At 38.2% G+C, this 10,459-nt stretch overlaps 2 non-coding genes across 2 annotated transcripts; one reads left to right on the plus strand and one right to left on the minus strand.

Moving 5' to 3' along the window:
* Positions 1 to 5,495: 5,495 nt before the first annotated feature.
* On the plus strand, positions 5,496 to 5,570 carry TRNAC-ACA (transfer RNA cysteine (anticodon ACA)). The gene has a single exon. It is a non-coding gene; the product is annotated as a tRNA-Cys (tRNA).
* Positions 5,571 to 6,773: 1,203 nt separating this feature from the next.
* On the minus strand, positions 6,774 to 6,899 carry LOC133053309 (small nucleolar RNA SNORD22). The gene has a single exon (XR_009692227.1). It is a non-coding gene; the product is annotated as a small nucleolar RNA SNORD22 (small nucleolar RNA).
* Positions 6,900 to 10,459: the final 3,560 nt, after the last annotated feature.

Consider the following 10,459-nt stretch of genomic DNA (forward strand, 5'->3'; position numbering starts at 1 on the left):
CAGCTGGGTGTTGTTTTTGCTTTGGCTCCATCCCTCCATTCTTTCTGAAGTTATTTCTCCACTGATCTCCAGTAGCATATTGGGCACCTACTGACCTGGGAGTTCATCTTTCAATGTCCTATCTTTTTGCCTTTTCATACTGTCCATGGGGTTCTCAAGGCAAGAATACTGAAGTTGTTTGCCATTCCCTTCTCCAGTGGACCACATTCTGTCAGACCTCTCCACCATGACCCATCCATCTTTGGTGGCCCCACATGGCATGGCCTAGTTTCATTGAGTTAGACAAGGCTGTGGTCCATGTGATCAGATTGGCTAGTTTTCTGTGATTGTGGCTTCAGTCTGTCTGCCCTCTGATGCTTTCTCTCAGTGCCTACTGTCTTACTTGAGTTTCTCTTACCTTGGACGTGGGATTAATATTGTTTATTTATGCCTTCTCTTTTTTTTTATCTCATAGTGGTTTCTTTTATTAACATTTTCTAAGAGCCAAGTTAGGCTTTGTTAATCTTTTCTACTGTATCTTTATCCATTCTCTTACTTTCCGTGATATGTTGCTCTTTTTCTAACTTCTAGTTTTTGCTCATTAATTTAAAACCTTTCTTTCATAATATAAACATTTTAAGACTGTAAATTTTTATCTTAATACTGATAATACTGATTTCTCTACATGCCCAGAATATGATATGTAGTATTGTCATCATTTAATTCTAAGTGTTTTTTAAATGTCCATTATTATTTCTTCTTCATTGACAAGAGTTTTGGATAATTTTCAAATATTTGGAAATTTTTGTTATTTACTTCTAAATCAACTGCATATGGTAAGAGAATGTAGTTTATATGATACTAGTTATTTGAAATGTTTTAAAACTTGCTTTATGGATCAGTATATGATCAATATTTATAGATGTGCCATATGACATTGAGAAATACGTATATTCTTTAATAATTGAGTGTGGAGTTCTACATATGTCCATTAGATCAAGATTTTTCATTGTGTTGTTCAAAACTTCTATATAGTTAATTTTTTATACATTGAGAAATGTATACTGAAATATAAACTATGATGTTTCATCAATTTTTGTAGTTTTATCAATTTTTACATTATATATTTTGAGGCTATTATACTAGATGTATACAAATTTAGAATTTTCATCTCTCCCTGGTCAATTGAGCATTTTATGATTTTGTGTTGATACATTTGTTTATTGTGATCATCAATATGAATGAACATGTTTCTACATCTTATAGTTTTATTTTTATGTGACTTGCTTTTACTTCTATTTTCTCCTTTAATACGTTTCAGGATTGACTGAGTCTGTTCAGCTGATCTTTTATTCTATTTTATCTTTCTATTGATGTGGAATTTATATATTCTATCTTTTTATTCTTTTCGTAGTTAGAATTTTTAAGCATTACTGTTTAGCTTGCAAAATGTAATGATAAATAATATCTTAACCCACCTCTTGAACACTTTGTTGACACCCCTTTTATGACTTATATGCTATTGTCCACACAACAACATATAACAATTATAACCTTAATAAGGCTATAATTATTGTTTATGATACAATATTTGCTCAGATTTACATACATATATGATTTTATTTGTTCACCATTCTTTTTTGTATTTTATACTGTCCTTATGGGATAATTTTCCTAATGTATAAAGATTATTATTTAGAATTTCTTTTACTGCTTGTATCTTGGAGATGAACTTTCTTAGGTTTTGTTACTGCGAATGTATTTTACTCTCAATTTTGAAAAGTAGTCTTCTAATAACACAATTGAACACTCTGAAGATACTATGCCACTCTTGTTGTGTTTGTTGTTGTTGTTGTTGTTTTTGTTTTGCTTCTTTCCCTGGTTGCTGTGGAAAATCTGACATCATCTAATTACATTGTATTTATACTGCTTGGAGTATGTTGGGCTTCCTCAGTTTTTGTTTTGTTTTGTTTGGGCTGAGCTGGGTCTTAGCTGCAACATGAGGGATCTTTGACCTTTGTTGAGGTATGCGGGATTTTTAAATTTTGCATGCAAACTCTTAGTTGTGACATGTGGGATCTAGTTCCCTGACTAGGAACTGAACCAGGGCCCCTTGCCTTGGGAGTGTGGAGCCTTAGCCACTGGACCACCAGGCAAGTCCTTCTTCCTGGGTTTATGAATTAATATTTTTCATCAGGTCTGGAAAATTCACATCCATTATCCTTTTAATGGACTTTCCAGGTGGTTCAGTGGTAAAGAATTCACGTGCATGAGATGTAGTTTGATCCCTGTGTCAGGAAGATACCCTGGAGAAGGAAATGGCAACCCACTCAAGTATTCCCGCCTGAAAAATCCCATGGACAGAGGAACTTGGCAGGCTACAGGCCATGGGGTCACAAAAGAGTTGGACATGACTTAGCAACTAAACAATAAAAATCCCTTTAATATTGCCTTTTCTCATCCTTTTTATTCTCTCCTTCTGGCACTCGAATTAGATGCATGTTAGATCACATTCTCATTCTATTCTCTATTTCTCTTTACTGTTTTCCATCTCCTGTCTTCTTAAATCACATTTGCTAATTTTCTTTTAATCTTTGTCTAATATGTTGTTTGATCTGTCATTGAATTTTTAATTCAACAGTTATAATTTTCATTTTTAAGATTTAATTCTTTTTCAATTCTATCTGGTCATTCCTGGTAGTATATTGTTGTATATTTAGATTCATTGTTGTGCTCTTAAATTCATTAAACAGATCATACCCAACTGTTCAGTGTTCAAAATCTGATCATTTTAATGTCTGTATCCTTGAAGGGTCTAAATCTATTGTTTGTTGTTTCTGATGATCTTCACTCATTGTGAATTTCTATACCTTGGGTTTCATCATCTCTGACTGTGAAATCATCGTTTTCATTTAATTAAGTGGGAATCTTGTGGCCAAAATTCAGAGAAGCTCTCCTCTAGAGAGCATTTGCTCTTGTTTTTTCCAGGAGCCAAGGGTTTACTTCAACTTGAAGTGCTTGGCTAAGCGCAAGAGTTCCTAGATCATCTTCCCTACCTCCTTATTGTCCCAAGGCTCAATATTCCAGCTGTAAGCCTTGATTGTCACATACCTTCAGGGGAAATCTCCCTCTCATTACAGCCCACTTCTCTATTCCCAGTTCTCTGCCACTCTAGGTCCAGTTCATGGTATTAAATATGTTGGGTAGCTTCCTGAATATGTTCCCTTCCTCTGGTAATGTCTCAAAAAGTGTGTTCTATGCAGAATACAGTTGTTCTGAAGCAGCAGGGTTCTTCAAAATTTGTTTTGAGCCATAATGCCAGCAAGGCAAATCCAAGTGATTCATCTTTTTAAGTACTTATTTAATTCATATCAACAAATTCAGTTCATCTAACATTTTTTGAAAGCAAACTAGGTGCCACCCAATGTTCTAGGTGCTAAAGATAAAAAGAAAATTATTTATAGTTTAACCCCCTCATTCAAAAAGCACCATTAACTTTTTAAAAACTATTATTAACAGAGTGAAAATTATGTCCAAAGTCAAACTCTGAACACCACATTATAAAGCAACTATACTCCAATAAAATTAACTAAAAACACACACACAACAAAGTCAAACTCTCTCTTTGCTGATTCCTTTTCCATTTCTCCAGTTCTGCTCATGGTACTCCTATTCTATCCTTTGCCTGTGTGTATGCTCAGTCAACTCAGTAGTATCCAACTCTTTGCAACCTTATGGACCATAGCCCATCAGACTCTGCTGTCCATGGAGTTCTCCAGGCAAGAATACTGGAGTGGGCTCCACTCCCTTCTCCAGGGGACTTCCCCGACCCAGGAATCATATCCAAGTCTCCTGTATCTCCTGTATTGCAGGCAAATTCTTTACCACTGAGCCACCAGGAAAGCCCATTCTTTCCTTTACAGAGAATAAAATCTCAAGAGAGCCTTGACTCCTTCCTCTCCTTCCCTCCAGACATCAAAATAGTCCCTGAAAACTTCCTTTTAATGCTTCTTTACCAACATCTCTTCCATCTGTCCACTCTTTTCCATTTCCATAAACTCTTACTACCACACACCTGGATTCTTGAATTCAATTTTCCCTCCTATCCCTGTCTTTTCTTTTTCCAGTTAACACTCCATATTGTTACCAGACCAGTTTTCTTAGGCATAGCCCCAACCATATCTCATATCCACAAAACTCTTCATTGAGTTCTCATTAACTACTGCAGCTTTTCTCAAATTTTAGTAATGTATGGATATCCCTTTAAAGGGGAAAAAATGTTAAATTACTTTTATCAGCATTTTACTTACGGAAAATATAAAAACGTCATAAACCCTTTATGTTTAGATCTCTTATATGATCATAAACTAAAATAACTTTACAAATGAAAACTACCAAACCAATAAAAGTCAAATTAACAACATAATTTAATGTGACAGATAATAATTGGCTTAAACTAAATTATCATCTCAAACCTAAGTATGGCTCTGAAAGCTATGGCACAGATTTCTTTGTTTGTTGTTGCTGCTGTTGCTTTTTGGCACACCTATATTACAATGCACCTGTGATGACTAAGTCCTCCCACTGCTCTATTCAAAGCTCTAGGATATCTTCATTGTATGCCAGTGATGCCATTTGACTTCAGCTGGGGAAAAAACATCAAGAGCATTTACTTTCTCCAACTTTGCATATTCTTCTTTCCCCCCTGCCCTGCCAACCAGAAATGTTCCAGACAGACGCTGTTGCAATAGCTCGTGTCCTAAAGTGTCGCAGAGCCACAGCCAACCCACAAGGGAGATATAAAAGCGAGTGAGAAATAATCCTTTGTTGTAAAAATAGTCTAAAAGAAAAAAACATGGATCTTGTAGGTCTGCAAATGTCATTTTAAAAATACTGACCAAAAATAAAAATAAATACATATGCTCAGTCGTGTCCTACTCTTTGTGACTCCATGGACTGTAGCTTGTCAGGCTCCTCTGTCTATGGGGATTCTCTCCAGGCAAGAATATTGGAATGAGTACCCATTCCCTTCTCTAGGGGATCTTCCCAACCAAGAGATCAAACCTGAGTCTCCCACACTGCAGGCAGTTTCTTTACTGTCTCAGCCACCAGGGAGGCCCAAATAAATACATACATACATAAGCAAGCATTCAGACTAGCGTGTTTTACATCCCAGGCAAATCTGCCCCAATTAACATTTTCAAAATACCAAACATTCCCTCATCACTCCTCTGAATAACTTCTGTATTTTTTTACCATTGAACTTTGACTCACAGAATTATCTCTGTCTAGACATTCCACTCCTCTCTTCTCACCTCTGCTTCCTAGCATACTCAAAGAATTCTTCCTCAATCACTTCGCTGGAATAACTGCCTCACAATATACCTCATTGAAGACATGTTATTAAATCTTTCCTTCTATTTTCTTCTTCTATACTTTTTCTCTATGTATCTTATATTTCCTGCCAGATTCTCTCTCTGACAGATACAATGGGTCTTTTATACCCTTATGGGGACTTCTCTGGTGGCTCAGACGGTAAAAGCGTCTGCCTACAGTGCAGAAGACCCAGGTTCGATCCCTGGGTCGGGAAGATCCCCTGGAGAAGGAAATGGCAACCCACTCCTGTACTCTTGCCTGGAAAATCCCATGGACGGAGGAGCCTGGTGGACTGCAGTCCATGGGGTCGCAAAGAGTCAGACACAACTGAGCGACTTCACTTTCACTTTCATACCCTTATATCCCTGCCAGAGCCTAGCACAATATGTTGTTGACACTAAGTGCTCAATAAACAGTAATAAGCGTTTAGGGCTTCCTGGTGGCTCAGCTGATAAAGAAATCACCTGCAATGCGGGAGACTTGGGTTCAATCCCTGGGTTGGGAAGATCCCCCGGAGAAGGGAAAGGCTACCCACTCCAGTATTCTTGTCCAGAGAATTCCATAGACTATATAGTCCGTGGGGTCACAAACAGTCAGACATGATTGAGCAACTTTCACTTCACTTCTTCAATAAGAATTTAACAGCAACAACATTAAGATTGGTGAAGATGACAAATCCAGATCATGCAACTGTCTTTATAATGCAGCTGCAAACACTGCTGTCCGACAATGACTGATTATGTTTTTGAACAGTTGTAAAACATTAGCTATGGAAAACGCCACAAAGGCAGAACTAATTTATCTGGTACTTAGTTAAAATTCTACACAGCATGAGGCAAGAGAGGAATTATTCTAAAAGCTCATTCCTATGAATTAATTAATTAGCCTTCTCTACCTATAGACCGAAATTAATTTAGAAACGAATATTGCTGGGAAAGTTTTTCAAAACACAAACTTTTTCGAAACTAGAAGCATTTGTTATTAGATTTCACAAATAGATGAGATTCAAAATTAGATTCAACAATAATGCAAAATAGTTCCCTTAAACATCAAGATAATTTTACATCAGCCACCTTTGGGAGGTGGGGGTGGATGCTGTGGCCAAGCTGGGCAAGTCAAAACCAGAGAACAGAAGAGGCATTAGAAAGTCCATGGCCTTCACCTCTTTGCCCTCCCAGTCTTTTTTTTTTTTAAGGTTTTAAAATTTTTTTATTTAGAAAGGCTGAAATGATTGTATGCTAATTTGAACAGGCAATCTGTACAAGGATTTTTCAGTTTTGTATCCTCCACATTGGATTCCATTATGTGTGCTTTGTTCTTTCTTTAGACCTGGGGGGGGGGGAGAAAAAAAAATCTGCTTTTCAGATAAATAAACCAGTCATTTATTCCCCTCTTTTTCTTGTTTAGAAATTCTCATGATCCCTCAGACAGTTCCCTCTGGAACGAGCTTTCCTCTTCTCCCCTAGCCAGCCCCAGTGGGTTCACCTTTACAGGCTCTGAGACTAGGACAGGAAGTAAGACTTGTGAATATTTCTTCACTGGGAAGCCCTCCCAGTCTTAATTCAAAGTCCTGGACCTCGCTACAGTCCATGTCCCTCTAGACCCTGACTTCTGGCTGTCTTGACCTTAGTTAATGGCCAGTCTGTTCTCCAATGCCCTGCTCTCACTCACTGTTAGCTTCACAAGAGTTGTAGCAGGAGACAGAATAGTCTTCAGTACATTTCCGACAACATCTTACTGAAGCTGACACTCTGGTGACCAGTGCTCACCCACATAGTCACTTCAGGAGACTAACACATCAACCCCCTCCCTTAGAATCTCAGCAGGTCGAGCTTCCCTGGTAGCTCAGATGCTAAAGGATCTGCCTGCAATGCAGGAGACCTTCGATCCCTAGGTCTGGAAGATCCCCTGGAGGAGGAAATGACAACCCACTCCAGTATTCGTGCCTGGGAAATCCTATGAACAGAGAAGCCTGGTGGGCTACAGTTCATGGGGTTGCAAAGAGTTGGACACACCTGAGCAACTAACACTTTAACTTTCAGGTTGAGAATTAAGGAGGGGCGGGGGGTCCCATAAACTCATATTCAGAGGAAGGCCTGGTGTATAAGCTGGAGACAGAGGGAAGGAGACACAACGTTATAAGCAAAGAAGAATCATATGTAAGGGTAAAGGGCATTATATTTAGGAAGCTGCTGCATTTTCAGTATGAGTGAGGCATACAAGGATGTTGGGGAATGACAAGACTTGGGAATACCACTGTCAGATTTTTGTTTTGCAAAGGTCATTCTGGAATGGGAAGTGGCCAAAGTGGTGCCAGCAAGATCAATTAGGAGGGAATGGCAATCATCCAGATGAGAAGTAGTGAGAAGAAAACTGGGACAGCAATGTGGAGACAGAGAGAAGTGAAGAGAGACACTTCCCTGGTAGTCAGTGGTTAAGACTCTGCCCTCCCAAGGCGGGGAGCATAGGCTCAACCCCTGGTCAGGGAACTAAGATCCTGTATGCCACAACGAAGACGTGACACAGCCCAGTGAAAAAACAAAACCAAAAAAAAAGTGGGGGGGAATAAAGAGATCTGAAAAATTTATGAAGGTACAATTGAAGAATTAATCAGTGTGTGTGTGTGTGTGTGTGTGTGTGTGTGTTGCCCAGGTGGTAGGGGGAATGCAGGATGCTATGTTAAAACCAGACTGAATGTTCAGGTGAACCAGAGCCAGTGTGTTAAAAGTCATTGGATTCTGGACACGCCATGGAAATAACTTCCCTATTTCAGTCAAATCTTATACCATTCTGAATTGAAATAATTTCCCTGACCTAAGCAATGGATCCAGGACATTTGATGTTCAATCCAAGTTCCCCAAACTCTAACAGCACCAATGCCCAATCACCTCAACTTCTGGCATCTTGATCCTCCTCCGATCCAGGTCTCTGATGAAAAAAAAACCTTGCCTGTGATTTTAACCCATTGATTTCCTTGGACCTTTTTTCTACTTTGGCCAGGGGACAGAAGATGCTGGTCTGCTTAGGTCAACCAAGGCCACCCCTGGAGCTTGAAATAGGGACAGCTCTCCCCAACATACCTGGGCTGTACAGGAGAGGGTGCAGTTAGAGGAAGGGAAAAGGGATAATGCATCTTTTGTAAATATTTTTATACCTGCCTGTTAAATTTTTACCCATTCTTCAGGATAAGACTCAAATACTACCTCTTTAAAGAAGTCTTTCCAGACTCCAGCCACACACAAATGTGAAGTGATTCTACTTCTTTTATATTTTTTAGATATTTTCCAACCTGTCTTCAGGTACTTCCATGGTCTATACTGTTTGATAGTCACTTGACTACATGTGTTCTGCCTCCTACTAAAGTTTAAATTCCTTGAAGTTGAGAACTATGTCCTCCTAATTTTTCATTTATTTATTCAAGAAATATTTGAAAGATTGAATGAACAAAGGAATGAACCTTCTGTTACTCCCCAGCACTGTATATATAACATCATCCTTCCTCAGCAAATTTTCCAAGAGCTATATTAAAGGCCATTTTTTATAGCCATGACTGTCACCTCCTTTTTCTGGGCTATGGACAAAATTGCAAATAGCCAAAATAAAGAATGAAAATAGTAAAAGGAGGAGTTTGGGAGAAGGGACTTAAACTCAGTTGATCTTCTTCTTTCTTTTACACTACTGTTCCATTTTTTTAAAACTAATTGCTTTGAACCACTGATAAAAACCCAAAGGCTTCAGGATTTTTATAGCCCAATTTGAGGTAAACAGTTACTCCTTACCCTGTCAAATCTCTTCTTTATGACTATATTAAATATGTTCACCCTATTTTTCATCCCACCAAATATAAGTGTAAGTAAAATGATTTACAAACATTGGTCTGTAATACTTTGCCAATAAGTGACACACATTTGAAGCACTATCATAATGGAGTTTTTAAGTAATTAAAATTATTTCACGACTAATTAACAACGGTTTAAAACCCCATAAAGCATTCCAACTTAAGCATTTCTATTCATACCCCATCTGCCAAATATTAAGTAGAACAGTACAGATACAGGAGAGGGGAAGCCATTTCCAATTATACCCCCATTTTTTACTCATTTAGGGCAATAGATTTTAACTCAGATTACTTCTCTTGATTAATAGCATTTAATATGTAAAATGACTGTAAACATTCATTATGAATGCAGAAGAAACACAGCTTTTTCTATTAAAAAAAGCAAAATGGAGCTATCTTGACTTTTTTATTTATCTCAACAAAGGCCAATGCAAGTTACAGAAAACATCTGTTTGAATAAAGTCAGAAAATTCCCAAGGACATACTTAACTACTTCTAAGCATGCCTGCAGCACAGATCCACCCAGACACATGTCTTGTGGTCCAGATGGAATGATGAAATTACCCAGCCCCTCTTGGCATTCATATTAAATGTTTGGCCATCCAGATACAAACTTCATCCAACAAACGAGAATGACTGTTCCAAAAATAAGTGATTCAAACCATACTCTTACTTGTAGAAGTAACAAATGAATTCTTTGTGCATTAACTCATACTATGCTAATGTAGTCTCTGTTTTACAATATAAACACTTTCAGTCATTCAACAAACATTGACTGGGATCCTGTCCTGCACAAGCGACTGTGTTAAGTATGGCAAGTGTGGAAACATGAATAAGATATGTCTTTCCTTTCAAGGGTAGTGTTTTGTTAAGAGACATAGAATTTTATTATGAATAACTGTAATACAACAAACTGTGGGAAATTCTTAAAGATATGGGGATAGCAGACCACCTTATCTGTCTCCTGAGAAACCTGAATGCAAGTCAAGAAGCAACAGTTAGACCTGGACATGGAACAATGGACTGGCTCAAAATTGGGAAAGCAGTGTGACCAGGCTGTACATTGTCACGCTGCTTATTTAACTTATATGCAGAATGTATCATGAGAAATGCTGGGCTGGATGAATCACAAGCTGGAATCAAGATTGCCAGGAGAAATATCAACTACCTCAGATACGCCCCACTCCAGTATCCTTGCCTGGAAAATCTCATGGACAGAGGAGCCTGGTGGGCTGCAGTCCATGGGGTCACAAAGAGTCGGACATG

This window comes from Dama dama, chromosome X (assembly GCF_033118175.1).
Source record: "Dama dama isolate Ldn47 chromosome X, ASM3311817v1, whole genome shotgun sequence".
In the NCBI taxonomy this organism is placed as follows: domain Eukaryota; kingdom Metazoa; phylum Chordata; class Mammalia; order Artiodactyla; family Cervidae; genus Dama; species Dama dama.